Source organism: Uranotaenia lowii, chromosome 3 (genome assembly GCF_029784155.1).
Source record: "Uranotaenia lowii strain MFRU-FL chromosome 3, ASM2978415v1, whole genome shotgun sequence".
Taxonomy (NCBI): domain Eukaryota; kingdom Metazoa; phylum Arthropoda; class Insecta; order Diptera; family Culicidae; genus Uranotaenia; species Uranotaenia lowii.
In genome coordinates, this window is record NC_073693.1 from 29,787,187 (window position 1) to 29,800,064 (window position 12,878).

The following is a 12,878-nucleotide window of genomic DNA, read 5'->3' on the forward strand; positions in this document are numbered from 1 at the left end:
AATTTTACCACAGCAATAAAAGAAACAACTAAACAAAAAGAAGCAACCTATGGAACATATAAAAATACAAATATCAACAACATAGTACAAAAAATCAAGCAGGAATTGACAAAACAGCTGGACATTAAGAATTTGATAAACAAGATTAAAGTAATACATGACAATTTAGTAGAAGGAGTTAAAACAAAAGATACAATCGAAAGAGACATTTTAATAATCAATATTAGCAGAGAACTAAACAATCTTATAAATCCAGAACAATTGATGGACGAAGAAAATATAGTAGAGATAAAATAAAACAATAAAAATAAATAAAAATGAAATACATTGAAATCGAAAATAAAAACAAAATCACAAAAAAAAAACAATTTTTATTTTTTGAAGCTACCATCAATACAAATTAAATTTAAAATCTGCATTTAGCAAAATGGAGGGAAATCAAAAGGATCTTATAATATTACAAAGCAATATAAACAGCATTAGACCCACAGATACCCGGGAGCTTCTAAAGCAAATATTAAATAAATACAGAGTAGACATAGCGATTCTATCAGAAATTTGGATAAAACCTAACGAGCATTACAAATTCCCTAAACATAATTTTATATTCCACTCCAGACCTACTGGGTATGGAGGGGTAGGTATACTCATTGAAAAAAATATTACATACGAAATAATCCAACTTTGTGACTTGAAACCTGTCGAAGCAGTCGCTATTAAAACACTAAATACAGTTCACCCTATATTAATTGTTTCAGTCTATATCCCCCCATACCCAATAAATAATAATAGCATTAAATTACCCTTGACAAATCTAATTAATATAATCGAAAACATGAACTGTGAAACAATTTTTGCAGGAGATTTTAACGCCCACCACCCACTTTGGAATCCACTCCATGGGGGCTGCCCAAGGGGCGAGCTCATAGCACATTTAATTGAAAACACTAACTTGATATCAATTAACGATGGAACTCCAACCTTAATAAAACCCCCTAACACAACACCCTCTGCAATAGATTTGACTTTTATGACCCCTACTTTAGCAACCAAATCTGAATGGAATGTCCTTAGTGAGGATATTCAAAGCAATCACAGAGCAATATTAATCACAATATCAAACACAACAAAAAAATATCAGTACAGTAAACAAATTTTGAACAAAGAAAAACTTTTGAAACAACTTAACTTATTACAACCTGAAAATTTCCAATCCCCAGATGACATAATACCAATATTCGAAGAACAGATGAAAGAATGCACCCATTTTATAACAGAAAATAGCAAAAAAATTCCTAAAAAGTGGTGGACGCAGGAAATTGAAATTCTACATGCAAGAAAGAATAACAAACTCAAAATGTATCTCAGAAATCAAAACGATAATAACTACATTGAATATAAAAAAGCAAAAGCACTCCTCAAACGACAAATAAGAATAGAAAAAAGAAAAACGTGGAATGAAACAATAGACAACATCAATCCAGAAATTACGAGTAAAAATCTTTGGAATACGATAAAAATTATAGGAGGAGGTAAACCAGCCAAGAACAATAATTGGCTTTTGAATGACGAACAGCTAGCGAAAGATTTTATAAATCAAAACTTCCCAGTTTTAAATAATCCGACTTCTTACATAATGAAGGAGACGCAAAACAAACTGAAAATAAACTTTGAAGAGTTCAGAAAAATCTTAAAGCGGAAAAAAGAACACTCAACCCCAGGAATTGACAACATCTCGTTCTATATCTTGAAAAATCTTAAAATTGAACTACAGATTAAACTCATAGAATTGCTATCAAATGTACTTGAAACTGGAGAAATTCCAATGAACTGGAGGAAAATAAAGATCATCCCAATACTAAAACCTTATAAAGATCCTAACCAGGCTAACTCATATCGTCCGCTATCCATGATTTCGGTTCTACTTAAAATGAACAACTTTGTAGTCAAAAATAGACTAACAGAATATATTGACAAACATAAAATTATACCTAGATCATCGTTTGGATTCAAAAAACAAACATCTGCAGTAAATTGCATAAATTTTCTAGTTTCAGAAATAAAAGAATCAAAACGGGACGGGGGAGTAATTATTGCTACCTTCTTGGACCTTACCAAAGCGTTCGACAATGTCGATATTGAAATACTCTTAGAAACATTAGAGAAAGAAAAAATCCCACAGGAAATCACGAACTGGATATACTGCTACCTGAAAGAGAGAACTACAATATTAACTTTGAATAACGGTAATCAGATCATAAATATTACAAATAAGGGATTACCACAAGGGTGCCCTTTAAGTCCAATACTTTTTAATATCTACACAAAACAATTACATGAATTGACTCAACAAGGACATTTGATACAATTTGCAGATGATTTTACACTTCTAGTAAAATCAAACAATGCAACCACAGCCAGTAGAATAACAAACAACATTTTGAATAGATTAGCCATCACATTTAAAAATCTAAAATTAGAAATAAATCCATCCAAAACAGCCTCGATCATTTTCACAAATAAAATCCCCCGATCAATAGACCTAAAAATAGATAATCAAACGATAGAAATAGTAGAGAAACATAGATTTTTAGGAGTTATCATAGACCATAAATTAAATTACAAAGCCCATATACAAGATACAATAATAAAAGTCAAACGAAAAACAAACATCCTTAAAATGATAAGCAGGAAACGGAGCGGAGCTCATCCGAAACAAATGCTCCAAATTACGAAAGCTTTAATTAAAACTATCATTGATTACGGAATAACTGTTTACGCTGCGGCTGCAAAAACAACCTTTCAAAAACTAGAACCAGCATACTTACAGGCTCTAAGATTATCAATGAGATTATTGACCTCGACCCCAATCCAAGTAGTACTAGCTCAATCTGGGGAAATTCCTCTTATTCTAAGAGCAGAATGGTTGGCCATGAAGGAAGTTACCAAAACTATATACAACAAAAATAGTCCCATAATCGGAAATCTAACCGAACTAATGTACACCAACAGGACAGAAAAACACATTGTAGTAGCCACGCTTTGTTTTCTCCATCTTTGCTCTATTAAAATTACTTTTAATCCAACTTTGAAATCACTTTTAAAAGTACACCAGTAGAATCAAACACGACTTACTTCTAATCCGTTATTTTTCCGAATGCCTATCTTTTGCCGATTTCCTTTTCTCTCCCCTTGCTTTCTCTTTCTTTCACTTTTTTTTTTTATTAATTTCTACACGCTTATCTAATTCTACACGCTTTTATAATTTTAAAGACCTATGTGTTACTCTAAACTATCTTTACATAAGTTTCAAACTTTCACTCGACTTTTAGAATACTATAATAATTTGTATCTCATTTCCTACATTACCTCCCTGCTCCACTTTCTTTTTAATAACGACAATTTTACCTATGTTCGATAACGCGAACAAAAGTTTTAAAAAATAATGGTTCTCTCAAGTACTATAAATTCATTAATTTTTTTTTTAATTTTTTTTTTTTTTTTTGCATTCTTGAATAAGTATGCCCACTGTGTATATGTCATTCTTAAAATAACATCGCACCGAACATCACATATGCGACACATATGTCGAACTCATTTGTTATTCGTTGTTTTGGTATGAGGATCTTATTTACTTTCTTGCCTCGTTGAAATTTTCTAAGTTTTACTTTTAATTTAGTGTATTTACTGAATTGAAACGATCGAAAAGAAAAGTTAAAACTAATCAATGGAACAAACAAAAAACATCGTCATATCGGGCTGGTCTCTTCAAATTCTTTCTTTCACGGAGCCGTGTAGAGACTGGAAGAAAACGTTCTTTCTGCTGATTGGCCTCATCCGCAGGAGAACGGCTAGTAGGCTGTTCTGCTTCACCAGGTATTAAAATGTTTTCCGGGTCATACTTTTTAATATCTTCAATATTCCGAGTGTACTGGACTCCGTTTTGGCTAATAATAACGACTTTTCCTCCTTCTCTAGCTACAACCGAAAAATACTCTGACGAAAACGAAGGATCGGACTTACTTTTTTTGGATTGAAACAACAGAACCTTGTCGCCGACTTTGATGGTAGATTCTTTAGCACCACGGTTGATATTCGCGTAAGTTTTGTCCATATATTTAGTTTCCTTATCACGTTCAGCGATATCTATTCTGTCCAACGTTTTGATTTTAGGGCTCCATAGAGCTGGAAACGTTCCCCGATATTTCCAGCCCACAAGAAGCTCAAACGGAGTTACGTTGAGCCTGGCATGTGGTACTAAAGTGTTGTGATGATGTATATACTTCTGGAGTGCTGTTCGCCAGTTAACACCATCGATTTTTGCGGCAGTTAGTGCTTTTATTATCCCTTGGTTTTGACGTTCTACAGCACCGTTGGTACGAGGACACAAGGGTATGGATTTCTTAATTTTAACTGCTTTTTCCTCCCAAAACTCACAGAAAGTCGCGCTTTGAAATGGTGGTCCATTATCGCTTTGTAACAGTTTTGGACAGCCCCATAGCTTGAAAATGTTACACAATGCCGCATTAGTACTGTCTGCGTCAGTGCGGTGCATTTCGACTACGGTCAGGTACCTTGAATATGTGTCTAGTAATACCAGAAACTCGCCAGAACCAAAACCAGGAACCGCCAGAAAATCTACTTGTAGGATCTCCCAGGGTCCTTCAGGTAAGTCTCGGCTGTAGAGCGGAATTGGTGGATTTCTCTTCGACATCATAACACAGGTTTTACAATTTTTGACGAAGTTTTCGGTATCCTTGGCCATTCCTGGCCACCAAAAAAATTCTCGCATAATTCGTTTCATTGCCGTTTCACCAATGTGACCACCGTGAGAGGATAAAAGTGCTGCATTGTGCAGAGACTTCGGCAATATTATTCTATCGTCCTTGTACAGTAACGAGCCTAGATTGTTTATATTCTTCTTGTGAGCAGCATACTTCTTCAGTTCGATAGACCAATTATTATTTCTCAAATTATTTTTGAGGAGCTGTAATTCATCGTCATTTTCAGTCTCTGTTTCGATTTCCTGTAACGTCAAATCCATAACACCTGCTTCTAATGCAAACAGTAAATGATTTGCTTCTTCTTCTTCAAACGGTATTGCTTTTTCGGTATTCTGTATAAGCCTAGAGAGGGCATCAGCGACATTACTGTGTCCTGATACGCCCATGATTTTGAAGTCGTAAGACTGCAGGCGTAGGGCCCAAGCTTCAGCCCTAGATGTCGCTCTTTTGCCAATCCTATGTAGTCCATTATAAATAAACTCGTTAGCCTGTGCATCTGTTCGAACTACAAATGATCGCCCCATCAAGTGATAATTAAAGCGTTCAACGCCCCATACAACTGCCAGTGCCTCCCTATGTGTTTGGGGATACTTTTGTTCAGTAGGTGTGAGGGCTTTTGAAGCGCACGCAATAATTCTTGCATTCCCTTCACTGTTGTATTGCACTAGTACTGCCCCTAGTCCGATTCCTGAAGCGTCTACAAATAATTCAATTTTATCGGTTTTGCTGTAGTATCCCAATTTTTGGATTGTCTTGAGTGCATCATTTTTCAAGTAATCAAACTCTTGCTGTTCAGATTCTGTCCAGTAAAAGGACGGAGAGTTTGCCAATGCTCTTAATTTTTCGGTAAATGTTGCCCTGTGAATTATGAATCGATCTGCAAATGTAATGAGCCCGAGAAAGCTTTTAACCTCTGAGCATGACACAGGTCTCCGAAAATTTCGAATGGCATCCACTTTTTCTGCCTCTACAGCCCACCCTTCTGAGGTGAGAGTGAAACCCAAGAACTTTACCGACTGACTGCCGAAGACGCATTTCGAGGTATTTACTTCCACATTATGATTCGCTAGCCTCGATTTAACTTTTTGCAAACGCTCGTCGTGTTCGGTTTTTGTTCGACCGTAAACTAAAATGTCGTCTTGGTAGTTTTTGGTTCCTTCGCAACCTTCAAGAATCTTGCATTGTAGAGTTTCCTGAAATATGTCAGGGGCGTTCGTCAGCCCAAAGGGTAAACGAACAAATCTAAACATACCGAACTCGGTATAGAAGTTTGTTAGATGGCGTGATCCTTCCTCAAGAACAATGTGGAAAAACGCGTTAGAGAGATCAATTGTTGAAAACCATGTAGCTCCGTCAAGATCCGAGAGAATTTTTTCCAAAGTTGGCATAGCGAAAGGTGTTCTTTTGATGTACCGATTAGGACCACGAAGATCGATCACGAGTCGAATATCATGTTTACCTTTAGGCACAACAATCATGGAAGAACAGAAACTGTTATCCATTTCTGAAGTCACCGGTTCTATTATGCTTGCCGAAATAAGTTCTTTGAGTCGTTTTTCTACCAGTGGTTTCAAAGATACAGGAATGTTCATAAACACGTTTCGACACGGAACCTTGGATCGATCGTAATCAATAGATACGGGTGGAATATTAAATTTTGCAAATTCCTTTTTAACATTGATGTGAGAAATTTCGCCAGCTCCGAATTCTCTTGTTGATCGATTATTTGATTCTTTAACTGGTACATCAAGTCCAAGCAAAAGAATACTATAACGCTGTGAAGTTGCCCTACTTAGTAGAGGTTGATTTGCTTGTACCACAAAAAACTTTTCGATGTATATTGGACGATCAATAGATATAAATAAAGGTGCTTCGAAAGTTAACAATACTTCGATTTCTTTTGCGGTAGCGTAAGCTTTAAGTGGACGATCGCTTTTCTGAATATTAAGTAATTGATTCCTTGCTTCCAAGTTCTCCCATAACACGTTGAACATTGTCTTGGTAACCGTGTTCACTTGTGCGCCCGAATCTATCAGAAAGGAGAATTTCATGCCCGCTATTTTTGCCTCTATTAATCCATCTTTGGGTTTGATTTCAATAGACGCTATCATCCAATCGAACGTTTTATAACAGTGGTGGCCTTGCATCTGTCAAAAAAAACAAATTTCAATTACCATAACTTTTCTTTAATATTTTTTTTTTATTATTATTATTGAGCTATTTGAGACAACTTTAAATGACTAACTCATTACTTTGCAAAAATAACTGTAAATTAACTTATAGTTTTAATAATATTAAATTAAGTGAACAAATCTGAACCTTATAAATTATTGGACATTAATAGATATTACTGTTTACTTTCAGTCATTCATTGGAATCACCTACATTTTCAATTTCCGACGAGTCTTCCGATTTTTCCACGGCTGAGATGCTTGCTGATGGACCTTTGAACCTTTGCTCCATACGACGACGTTTCATGGGAGGATGTGGACAAGCACGAATTATATGGCCGAATTCATCACAATTTTTGCATTGGTATTCCTTGGCAAAACAATCAGATGATTTGTGAAACACGCTATGACAATGAACACATTTGTTCTCGTTAGTACCAGAACCTCCACGGAGACTTGATGAACGGTTTCCAAATCCGCCACGTGTTGAGAGTGCTTTTGCGTTCGGTGAATTTTTCCAAGGCGAACTCGATCCAGTTGTAGAGCGATTGTTTTGGAATCTGTTGCGCATACCCCCAGCTGACGAATATCGATTTTGCGCCTCTTTCCAAGGATTCATTACGCCAGAATCAAAACGAGAATTCCCTTGACTCCAAGGTCTCTTTGGTGCTCCTCGTTCAGAGCTACCTGTGTAATCGACACGTGCTAACATCGCCGGCTCTTTCGGTGGAAGTTTTTGTTGGAAAAACTCTTCATTCATACGAATGGTTTCGATTTCTTTTACTTTGTCCACAACTTGAGAGAATGTGCCTTTGCAACTCATCATTTTCATAGCCATTTTACGTACATCTTTATTTTTAGCAGAGCCAGCAATAACATTAATGATTTCGGAAAATTCTTTATCACCATCATAGTTGCACAATCTTGCAAGTGAGCCTAATCGCATAACAAAGTTAAGGTCAGATTCCTCCGGATTTTGTTGTATCATCGCGAGCTTACGACGTTGCATCATGACATCGGTATCAGATGAGAAATGGGTCGACAGCCGATACATAGCGTTGGTAAAGGGATAGATTTCAAAATCTGGAGCCCCCGGAGAAGAATGAATGTTTCGGTAGATTTCCAATAGCCGTGAACCAGCTTTTACTTTAAAAACTGTAAATTTAACTTGCTCATCGTTAATGCCAGCCAACTTTAGAGAGTCTACTAACAAGTCTTTCCAATTATTGAAAGCTTGCCGTTCAATTACTGAACTATTTTCCAGTGGTTTGCATTCAGGTATTGCGATGGAAGCTATAGACATTTGGTTCAACGAAGCAACAAAACGAGACTCTTCGAGTTGACTGGAACGTGTTGGCTGAAAAATAGACACTCGACTTTCAATATTCGCGATATTGTTGTTACGTTGAGCACTTGGTAGTTCCACCTCCTCTTCATATTCTTCTACACCCGTTTCCGGAGTGTGAGACTTTTGCCAACCCAAACGTACTTGAAGGCATTTTATTGTTTCATTTGCGCGATCCAACTCTTTAGCAAGATTCTTAGAATGAGCTTTCTCTTTAGCCAATTCGCGACGCATGTTCTCTAATTCGTGCTCTTGAGATTCAATCCTGAAAAAACAAGTCGTTCAATACTCAATTAAATTTGGAATTAATTTTAATGACGATTATCAGTCGTGTTCTAAATTTTGAATTAACTTTCTGTATTTTGCTCCGACAAGTGTATCGAAACCTGTACCAAAATACAACATTATCTTTTACTTTATTTTGAGGCATTTGGCTAAATTTTTTTTTTATTATTTTTTTTTAATTATTTGTATCGAGACTTCTCACAAGATACTAAATAGAAGATATAAGATAATGATATCGAGTCCTCTCGCAAGATATCGAAAGGCAATTACAGCTTATGATTTAAACTATTCCGAGACCTCTCGCTCGTTTTTTTTTATCTGTATCAAGACCTCTCGCAAGATACTAAATAGAAGCTGTAAGATAATGATATCGAGTCCTCTCGCAAGATATCAAAGGGCAATTACATCTTATGATTTCAACTATTCCGAGACCTCTCGCTCGTTTTTTTTTCTGTATCAAGACCTCTCGCAAGATACTCAATAGAAGCTCATAAATCATTGATATCGAGTCCTCTCGCAGGATATCAAAGGGTAATTACCCCACTTACTTAATGTTTTTAATTATTCGCATCTAGACCTCTCGCTAGATACAATGTAGTGTAGAGGCTTATAGATTATCGATATCAAGTCCTCTCGCAAGATATCTCTACAGAGGCCTTTTCTTGTAAACACAAGATATAATTAAAAACTACTGGAGAAAACACTTAAAACGAAAAGCAAATTGAAATCTAAAATTGCTCTTCTTTTATACGCATCATTTATCTTTATTATTATAATAACTCTTGCTAATTTTCTTTCCAAGCGATGTTAATTAATTACAAATGAATTTCATCCGTTTGTATAAATTCGATAACCGTTATATAGCGTCACATTCATTGCAATTTACTTAGTGACTAAATTTAGTTTAAAGGTCCCAGTAATAACGCTCACATATTTTTTTTTTATTTTGATTCCTGAGTATTGACGGTTTAATGCACAAAGAAAGTACTCATGATTTACAGCATGAAGTATCTCTTTTATTTTATGACCGCCATCTTGTTTTTCACAAAGCTCGATACCTGGAAATTTCGATTGCATTCTATTTGTTTTTGATAAACTTACCCTGCAGGAGCATTGTCCGATCGCTGATCTGCGCCATTGTAGTAGCCACGCTTTGTTTTCTCCATCTTTGCTCTATTAAAATTACTTTTAATCCAACTTTGAAATCACTTTTAAAAGTACACCAGTAGAATCAAACACGACTTACTTCTAATCCGTTATTTTTCCGAATGCCTATCTTTTGCCGATTTCCTTTTCTCTCCCCTTGCTTTCTCTTTCTTTCACTTTTTTTTTTTATTAATTTCTACACGCTTATCTAATTCTACACGCTTTTATAATTTTAAAGACCTATGTGTTACTCTAAACTATCTTTACATAAGTTTCAAACTTTCACTCGACTTTTAGAATACTATAATAATTTGTATCTCATTTCCTACACACATCACCTTCTTAGAGAGAATAGCGACAGAAAACAACTATCTCTTTGCTCAACTAGGAACTAAAATAGAAGAATCAAGATATACTAAAATCCAAATTAAAGATAAATTACTCGATGTCAACAAAAAAGAAACTGCAAAAGAAAAACAAAAAATCATAATTAACGAACTGTTGAATAATAACTACAAAAATTACTATAAAATGTTCACGGATGGATCATTAATTAATGGTAAAGTAGGATATGGATACTATGATCCGCAAGAACTAATATCCTACAGCGGAAGACTTAAAGAAGAATATACGATCATGAATGCTGAATTGACTGCCATCAAACAAGCAATAGAATATACAACATTGAAAAACCAACAAGAAATTTTAATTCTTACTGACTCCCAAAGTGCTTGCTCACTATTAAAAAGGGATTTTACAGACAATCATATAGCTGCAACTATAAAAAACACAGTGGAAAAAGGTAACATATCTAAATTAATAATACAATGGATTCCTGGTCACTCAGGACACATTGGAAACGAGCGAGCAGATTATGCAGCCAAGCTAGGAACAACACGTACACAAATAGAACATCATCACATAACAAAGGACGATTTACTTATAACATTTAAGAGAAATATAATCAAAGAATGGCAAAATACGTACAACAATATCTCACAAGAAAAGGGAATATTTCATTTCAATCACACACCTACAGTTAACTTAAGCCCATGGTTTAAGAACACAGATTTCAGTACATTAGATGTTATCATCCTAAACAGACTTAAATCAGGACACACAGCGACTAAAGAAAGACTCGCCAAATGGAATTTGGTTGAATCTAATTTATGTGAAACCTGCAAAACAATTGAAAACGTTGATCACATACTATACGAATGCATCAATTTTAATCAACTTAGATTTAAATATGACATACTTACCAACAAAAAACATCTAAACGATATCCTCAAAGAAAAAAACGTCACTGAACTAAAACAAATATCTGAGTTCTTGCGAAACACCAAAATGAATATATGAAAATACTCCAATAAACAAATAACAATCCTATCTATACACCAAACTCATTTGATTTTAATAACTGATTTCTAACCCCACGAAATGAGAACGAACGGTCGTTTTAAATATCACGCGAACTGTTCAAAACATAACAGTCCAATAAACCACAAGACTTGGCAATATGGAACGATAGGTCCGAGCCAAAAGAGAAAAGAGAAAAAAAAAAAAAAAAGTACGGTTGGTTTCGAAGTCCATGGTATAGCGAACCAGTCGTCAGTGTCAGCTAAGAACCTGCGATTTTGAAATCAAAATCAGAGAAATGAAAAAAAAAAAATAGAATTAGGTACGATTCCTAAAATTTTTAAATTGACTTAGATTGGTAAAATAATCTTAACAAGATGATTTTTCTAAAATTTAGTTCCAGTACTGCTTTAGAGCTTGTAGAAACAATTCTTGGTCTTTTCGCTTCGACCAAATGAGCGTTGCAGTAATGAAACTAAAAAAAATAAAACATATCAGCTGAATTTTGATTAGTATTCAGTGATTAAATTAAGGAGGTGAGAAAAAAAATACAATTTCAATGCAAGTACTGAGGTCAAAGCAAATACCAAAAATGCCATCGAAAATACTAAATATTTTTCCTTCTGAAGTGAACAAACGGAACAAACATTTAAAAAACACAGAATGTGAGAACATCACAGTTAAATTCTCGTGCCGCGCCGCCACGGAAACTTACCGTACATTCGTCAAACTCTATGCACATTAGCACTTCTTCCTGCTTCAGATCAAAGGGCTGATCAACCAGTTCCGCTATTTGATTTCCACCAGTTTAATCCCCGGTCGATCCGATGTCGAAGGTACGACCAACTCTGGAGCTATCGAAACTGGCCGGAATGAAACTAAAAGGCGTTGAATTTAGCTCACCGGAATTTGTAAGTGTTGGAGCAACTGATTATTGAGAAGGAAAACTGAAAAAATGACTTCGTTCACAATGGACATAAAAAACGAAAAATTTTACCTGTATCGATTTTATGACTGTTTACACTTTTTGCATGGTCGGTGCACCGACCCGATTGCTTCCCAGATCGGAAAAAATCTTTGTTCACCAGGTGGATCGGTCAGAATAGCTATCTATGTGACTATTGGCCATCAAATGATGTTTGTTGGTGCAGGAAGTCGTCGTTGTGGTAGCATACTGGGAGGCGGAGAAACTTTAGCGACGGAAGCTTCCCGAATCACTTCCGCTTAAGCTACAGTCTCTGGAACTGGAAACAACTTGGTGCTGGATATGAAATCACCAGTATTTTGCGCTCCGTCCAACCGCTCCAAATGGCTAATCCAAGCTAAACGGGAAATAAAAAAAGAGCAATGAAAAATAAGCGTTTTTTCGCGATTTTTATTCTGTTATCATGAAAACACATCAATGGCGGCTTTTTCTTACCCATATCGATATTCCTACTATGGATTACGGGTTTTGTATTCCGTGAAGAGTGGATTTAACACCAGTTGATAAACCGTCCTCCCTAAGCGAACAATTTGATAACAAAAATTGAAGAGGAAACACTGATTTGCAACATATTTTCACTAAAACAATAACGCACACGACGACGGGAAAAACTAAAATGGCAGTAATCGCGACTTTGTTTCGTTTCGTTCATGCTTCGCAAAAAAAATACCGTTTAGATTTCGAGCAATCGAGCAGGTGGATGGAAATCGAACCGAAAACGGACCGATTTCTAACCGCTAGAATTCGAGTGCCGCCATCTCTGTTTTGCAATCGGCCCGATTGAGCAAACGTTCCTGACAGGG